The following is a 7,838-nucleotide window of genomic DNA, read 5'->3' as shown; positions in this document are numbered from 1 at the left end:
ATTTCTTACTCATTCTGTTACTTTTTTGTGGGCGACGAGATCAAAAACAGCACTTTTTTTTTTTCTTAGTTTTTTGTTTTGTTTGTTTGTTTGTTTTTTCTTAGAAAATCTGAATCAAGTTAAGTTTGGCCAGCTTTAGCCCAGCAGAAGTAAAAATCATAAAGACTGAAAATTGTATGTTTTCCTTCACACCTCGGTCACTGTGAGGACTGCACTGTGCTTTTGTTCTTTACCTTTTGATTGTGGTGACAGAAGATAAATAATTTGTTGTTGCAAAGTAGAAATATCCTTTTCTGTATTTGTGATATTTTAGTAGCCGATGAGCAGGTTGTCTGACAAGCCTTAAAACTCGGACTGCAAAATTTGATAAGCTGGCTTTACTTAAATTAAAAATCTATTTGAGAAGGACAAGTTAGAGTTGATTAGGAGTTCTCTTTAATTTTAAGTTAAATGCACTTTATTAAAAAAAATAAACTAAAAAACAATAAAACAATGTCTCCATAAATTGCTTTTTTGTCAGTATTTAAAATGTTAAAAGAACCATTCCCCAACTCTCTGTGAAGGGTATCATGGCTGTTGATCAATTGTCAGTGATCAATGGTTGTTAATCAAGGGTCATAACAATTTGTATATTAATGATCAAGATACTGACCTCTCAGCCCACCGGTGGTGCTAGTTTCAGTGACTATGCAAATTTATTGGTTGGGGAAACCTGCAGTTGGCTGCGACTGAAGAAGTCACTTGGATGTTTCTCCCACTGAAAACGCCAGATAGAACTCAGGTACCAGCACCAGCCCTGAATGATCAGTGCAGCGAGTCATTGATCTCTACTAAAGCGTCGGTCATGGTGGCCAAATTGCAACCACATGCACACCCGAAACCTCATCACACATCCACAACAATTAAAATCTAAACACAACAGAACTGAAGTTATAACCACAACATGATTACAAGCTAAGCTTTGTGCTTAGCATCAGTGTTTGTATTTTTGTACTCACATGTTTACTTTGATGTGAAAACAGACTATTCTCGGGCTCAGTATACATTGGAAAAGCATGTTTAAAGCACTAGTTAATGAGTTGCTTTTTTTCCTTAATAGAAATAAGCATAACTGGATGTTACTGACGGTTGCAATCTCTGCAGAGAGCGGTACCAGCTGCGTGAGGCCCGGAGGATCCGCGACCTGGACCGGGTCCTGCTGGGATACCAGACGTACCCCCAGGCTCTGACTCTCGTTTTTGACGACCTGCCCGGCCCCGACCTCCTCTGCCACCTCACCATGGACCACTTTGCCGTCAGCGGCAATGAAGCTCATCCCAGAGGAGGTGTGGCCAGCAGGGGTGCATTTTTGTCCCGGGAGCCGACAGCAGAGAGAGGCTGATCTCGCTCCTCGCTCGACAGTGGGAGGTGCTGTGCAGCCGAGAGCTTCCTGTTGAGCTCACGGGCTGATTGGTTGACAGGGATGACAGACAGATAGGTGACTGCTCAGCTGCTGGTTGGTGGGTGGAGTCATCATGTGATTGGGTTCATTTACACATGGACTCAGGGTTTGATTGGTTTAATCTCAGTGTTGGGCCATGGAGTCACTGCAGGAGGGACATCGGGAAGAGAAATCTGATCTGAAGATGAAGAGAGATGAGGACAGATTTCTGTGAGGAGGATGAACACAAAATTAAATTTCCTCCTTTTTTTGGTTAATAATTGACAGAAATTAATAATAACTGGGGTGGAGTCGTGGGTGAAAATATTGACTCACTGCACTAGATGATAAAGGCATTTCTGTGCTTTTGGGGGTTTCTCAGCATTTCAGTTCTTTGGAGACGGAGGAACAGGCCACCGATCAAACACAGTTTGAAGCTTAGTGAGACTTTATCCTGAGCTTAGACTTCTCACTATCAGTACAATTGCTGCCCAGTCAGATGACGGAGGGTGTCAGCTCTGGTCAGAACACAAAAAGGGTACGGCAAAATGGGCGAAAACCAGTGCTGTGACTTTGGTTCTTCCACTTCTTTGATGTTGACCAGTAGAAGCACAGAATGCCACTAAGCTGTTTATAACTAACCATGATAGTGATGTTATCAGAGTTGTTTGGATTATTTTGGCCTCCTGTAGTGAGCGGTACCAGCTGCGTAAGGTTGGAGGACCCACGGCCTGGATCAAGTTCTGCTTTACTCTCAACAGGTGTTCACACAGGAAGAGAGTAGAAGTAGTGACCAGACCCGTGAAGCATCAGTGAAATTCAGCGACCTGTAGTGATGACGGAAGAGGTGTGGCCAGCAGGGGTGCATAGGGCAAGGTGCTGATCCTTGAAAAAATCAGCAGGATTTAACCAGAGTCTGCAAACTTTTCAGCTGATACAGCAATCTGACCAAAACCAAAGGAGGTCTGGTTCACTCTGCGCTTCTGTGGAAAATAACTGACAAGTGTCCGGCTCACCGGGAGCAAAAGAAATAAAAAGAACTTCGAGTGATGTGCTGATTACACTAGAAGTCAATTTCTTACTCATTCTGTTACTTTTTTGTGGGCGACGAGATCAAAAACAGCACTTTTTGTTTTCCTAGTTTTTTGGGGGGTTTTTTCTTAGAAAATCTGAATCAAGTTAAGTTTGGCCAGCTTTAGCCCAGCAGAAGTAAAAATCATAAAGACTGAAAATTGTATGTTTTCCTTCACACCTCGGTCACTGTGAGGACTGCACTGTGCTTTTGTTCTTTACCTTTTGATTGTGGTGACAGAAGATAAATAATTTGTTGTTGCAAAGTAGAAATATCCTTTTCTGTATTTGTGATATTTTAGTAGCCGATGAGCAGGTTGTCTGACAAGCCTTAAAACTCGGACTGCAAAATTTGATAAGCTGGCTTTACTTAAATTAAAAACCTATTTGAGTAGAACAAGTTAGAGTTGATTAGGAGTTCTCTTTAATTTTAAGTTAAATGCACTTTATTTTAAAAAAAAAAAACAATAAAACAATGTCTCCATAAATTGCTTTTTTGTCAGTATTTAAAATGTTCAAAAAAACCATTCCCCAACTCTCTGTGAAGGGTATCATGGCTATTGATCAATTGTCTTTGTATATTATTTGTATATTAATGATCAAGATACTGACCTCTCAGCCCACCAGTGGTGCTAGTTTCAGTGACTATGCAAATTTATTGGTTGGAGAAATCTGCAGTTGGCTGCGACTGAAGAAGTCACTTGGATGTTTCTCCCACTGAAAACGCCAGATAGAACTCGGGTACCAGCACCAGCCCTGAATGATCAGTGCAGCGAGTCATTGATCTCTACTAAAGCGTCGGTCATGGTGGCCAAATTGTAACCACATGCACACCCGAAACCTCATCACACATCCACAACAATTAAAATCTAAACACAGCAGAACTGAAGTTATAACCACAACATGATTACAGATTAGAAGCTAAGCTTCGTGCTTAGCATCAGTGTTTGTATTTTTGTGCTCCTCAATATGTGACCAAAAGTGCAAATAACTTAATATCAGAAAGTTACACTTGAGAAGCAGAATATATATTGGGTTAAATGCACCAGTTTATATTCAGTAAGGACATTGCATGTATTTATAGTGTACAGGAAGAGAATACACCCGGGTGTTTCCAGGATTTTTTACAATTAGGTTGCACAACAGTTCCAATAAAGTGCTGCTTTAACGAATTGTTACATCCCTTTACAACATCAGTATGCCAAAGTGACTTTTCTTCTGGTTCTAGTGAGAAATGGAAAGATCTATTTTTTAGTGATGTTACTAATGTTCCCAGCTCACTTGTAGCCCCTTTTCCACCAACCTGGGACCAATCTGGCATCTTGACAATGATGACTCCAAAGCTGAACTGAGTCGGCACTAGTGCAGGGCTGGATCAATCTGACTATCGATAACATGCTGGTATTGGTCTCCAATCGTGCGACGGGATCGCTGCTTTATTTTTGTCCTCTAAGTCTAGTATGTAGCTGAGCATAATGACACTGAATTCTGTTAAATAACAGGCACTATGAAAAATGTCTGAACCGTTTACTGTTAGTCTTATGACTAAAATAAGACAAAAGTTGTAATGAAGCACCAGATAAAAGAATGAATGTGTAAATCAAGCAGTTTACCTACTGGACATTTCACCTAAGTAAAGCTGTCTTATTTCTTTTTTCTGGCTTAAATTAAAAAAGCAGTGTGGAGGTGGTGCTGCTACATTTCCTCTACAGCTCAGTTGAAATGCACACCAGAACTCATCTGCATCATCAAGGGAATCCAAACACATCTGGGCCCCGTGGGATTATACATGACTTTCCTCTCGGCTCCAGGCCGCTTATGCTCAGATCGAGCCTCCACAGCTCTGGAGCTGTGAGGCGATACAGATCATTTAGCGCAGAGGGGGAGGACTGCAGCCTTTGGGGCAGGGGAGGTCGCATAATCGGCCTAAAAACTTTTATTGTTTTGATTGATCTGGAGTTCATCCTCTTATGCCAACAAGAAATTCAGAATTTCTATATCAGATAGTATTCCTGGCTGTGTGACGGAGACTTTCAAACAGTATTTATACCTTTATGTCTGGATATAACAGAGTGGTTTGGAGTTTCATCGAAGCTAAACAAAAAACCCCACAAAAACGTCTGCACGACTTCTGAGAATTTTCAAATGCAGGTTGTTGGTTGACTTTGACTCATGACCTCAGTATTTCTAATCTCCTGGTACCCGTCAGCAGTAAATCACTGTCACCACTTAGTGAGATTTTGATGACTTGGTGGTTTAGTGGCACGAAAAACACTGCTGACTTTCAACTCATTCAACTTCCTCTATTTCCTGTCTGTCGACGCTGCTCATCATGAAGATCGGCTGATTTCCTTTTTAGGGGCACTTTAACAGGCCAAGGCCAGAGATACTGTACCAGGAAGTGCCTGATCAGCAAAGCTTGTTATCTGACCCATGCCTGCCATTCTGTGCCTTCCAGCAGGTCAAAAGACCAATAGGAAAGAATTTAAACCTGATATTCTGCTTTCATGTGAAAGAATAACACTAAAAAGAGCCAGTATGACTTAATAAATCATTTTGGGGGAACAAAGGGTTAGCTGGGCAAGCACAGGAGGACTGTGCTATTACCTCTGCTGTTTGGAGCACCCTCTTTTAGTTATAATTTTAAGATTTCACATATCAGGACATAAAGAAATCATTTGTTCCTTTCCAAGTCTTAAAGTTAGATAAACAACAACAGTGTTTCATTATTTATTTAACAGAAATTACCCAAAATAACCCGAATGAAGAAATAGTGTGTGAAAAACTAAGTAACCCTTAGTTTTGCTTAGTAGAATTAAGTGGAAGTAGTTTTGAGAGTTTGCTGGTCTGGAGCATTCAGGTGCATCTTAACCCAACACCAAGGAGGGAAGGCATCATTCATTCTTCAGTGAGAAACATTATTCACAAGAAAAAAGACATTCAAGACAGCCACCAGGAATGGATGTCCCAGAAAATTCACCTCAAGGTCAGACTGCGCAACACTCAGAGAAAATGCAAAAAGCTCAGGACCTACATATCAGGCTCATCTGTTACTACAGAGAGTCCTGTGTAAGCTTTCTTTAAAGTTAGCTAACATTAATAGCTGAGCAACTAAAACTATAAACATTAAACATGAAATGTGGCAATTAAGACTTCTTGCTATAGGACAGATGTACTGCTAACATTACCATTATCTGTTTACAGTTCGATTTGACTGAGTTCACAGTTTAGTTTGGTTTGGGATCCAAAACCAGCTGAGTCAACTCCATTTTGTACATAATGGCACAGTGCCCCAATTTTACTTTGTGGCCAACATTTAACAGAATAAGGGCTGTTTTATGCTCCCACCAAAGGGAGGGAGCCTGCAACCGGGTCTGTTGGTTTGTCTGTCTGTCTGTTAGCAAGCTAGCATCCAGTTTTCAAGATATCATGTTAAAATTTTCCATGATGGTGGCCACCAATAACAACTCTAGCTGATTTAAATTTGGTGAAATTCAAAGTCAAGTTCACATCAAATCTGGAAATCAGTAAAAACTTTATATTACCCACAATTTTGGATCGTCTTCAAACTTCACAACAATGTACTAGGCCTTGAGGGACATGAGTACCTTGGTTGGCTAAGCATTTGACCTTGACCATCATTGTTAAGTCAAAGTTCACCGTGATTACAATGATGCCATAATAGGCTGATGTCATCATACTGTAATAAAAATATCATGAAACGATGCTCTCTGCATCGATGTGTTCTTGTTTAAGAAAACATGCAGATGGGAAGGTGAATTTCCTCAAATTAGACAGAGATGATAATAACAAATGTAGAACATCTCAAATCTTGAGCTCAGAAGCAAAGAATCAAACCTTCTCACATCAGCTGCACATTTTAAACTTGCATGAACTTGTGAACCACTTTTAACCTGGTACATGGAGCGCTGCGAGGTGTTCTGGATATTGCTGAATGCAGTTAAAGGCTTCTTTGACAAACAGCTGGAACAGAGAGGCATCAGGGAACACCAGAGGGATGTGACACTGATAGTAAATCCATTCTCGCTTCCTCTTATCTGTCATGCTTTTCTCATCTGTTTGGCTGTTTTCCGGCTGACTTGAGGCATTTTTCGTCTCAGGCCACTCTCCTTTTCTGTCTGATTCATGTTTGGATTGCTCAGGAGTCCGCAGTGAATGGTGTTGTTTGCAGTAATTGTTCCCGATCTTCCTCATGTCTTTCATTGTATTTTATGTGTGTGGGGGGGGTTTTTTTGCACTTGTTTCTCATTTCCAGCTCACAGTGCTGATCCGAGGCATTTACTGAGGTTGAGGTCACTGTCACTGGGACACGGGGACATCCGTGACCCAGTGACCTCACCCCACCCCACCCCATAAATTTTACTGAAGTACAAAAGTGCCAACGGTTTTGAAACAGTGACAGTGCATTACTATTGCAGCTAGTGGGGCTATCAATCAAAATGTGTCACAAGATCAACATTTTTTTTACCTATTGTTGGCCCCTCAAGAAATGCTTGTGCTCAGCTAATTTACTTTAAACAATCTGTTTCGTAGCATTCCATTTTGAATGTTATTAAGAACCTATTTAAATTTCAAAACATATTAAAAATAAAACAAATCTTGTAAAAGACTGTAAATTGATTCACTCCACTGACTCCCCCTATGTCTCCTAACATGGACATTTTCAACCTTAATTCATTTTTTAATTAGTAAACATGAACATGGACCCAAGTCAGTTCATATGAGACAGAACAGATGAAAGACTTCATTGTTACAAATACAAGGGTTGGACATTCATGCCCAAAGACATGAATCAGTCGATTAGAGGCTGAATATTTCTTGAACTCCTCAGAGACTGTGTTCCAATAAAAGTGTTAATGTGATACATTAAGACACATAAACAATTTTGGAGTAAATAATATATACATTTATGCATACACTGAAAACAGAATATCTCATAAAATTAGAAATCGTATTACTATTGAGCTCATAAACTTCATTAGTGCCTAAATTTATATTTAATTTAATATTTGCTGTCCCTAATCATGGAGTTTTGAGTCTCCCGTTAATAAAATCTCATACATTTAATTGTTAAAAGTTTACATTTTTTACACTAAGATGGAGTTTTCAACCTGCTTTCTTTCGAATGACCAACAGGCTGCAAACAGACTGTACGTGAAAAATCCTCATGGCCACCATGACATCACCCACAGTCTCAGCATTTTGTTTTCATCTTAGCTTTTCCAAACCAGGTGTCAGGAGTGATCCAACCGTGACACTGTGGGTAAATCTTTCAGGCGACTCAGCCTTGCTTGCCTTCTTTGTCCTTCTGATTGCTAATGGGAAT

The sequence above is a fragment of the Oreochromis aureus genome, linkage group 5, assembly GCF_013358895.1.
Source record: "Oreochromis aureus strain Israel breed Guangdong linkage group 5, ZZ_aureus, whole genome shotgun sequence".
NCBI classification, from domain to species: Eukaryota; Metazoa; Chordata; class Actinopteri; order Cichliformes; family Cichlidae; genus Oreochromis; species Oreochromis aureus.
Note: the sequence above shows the minus strand (reverse complement) of the source record.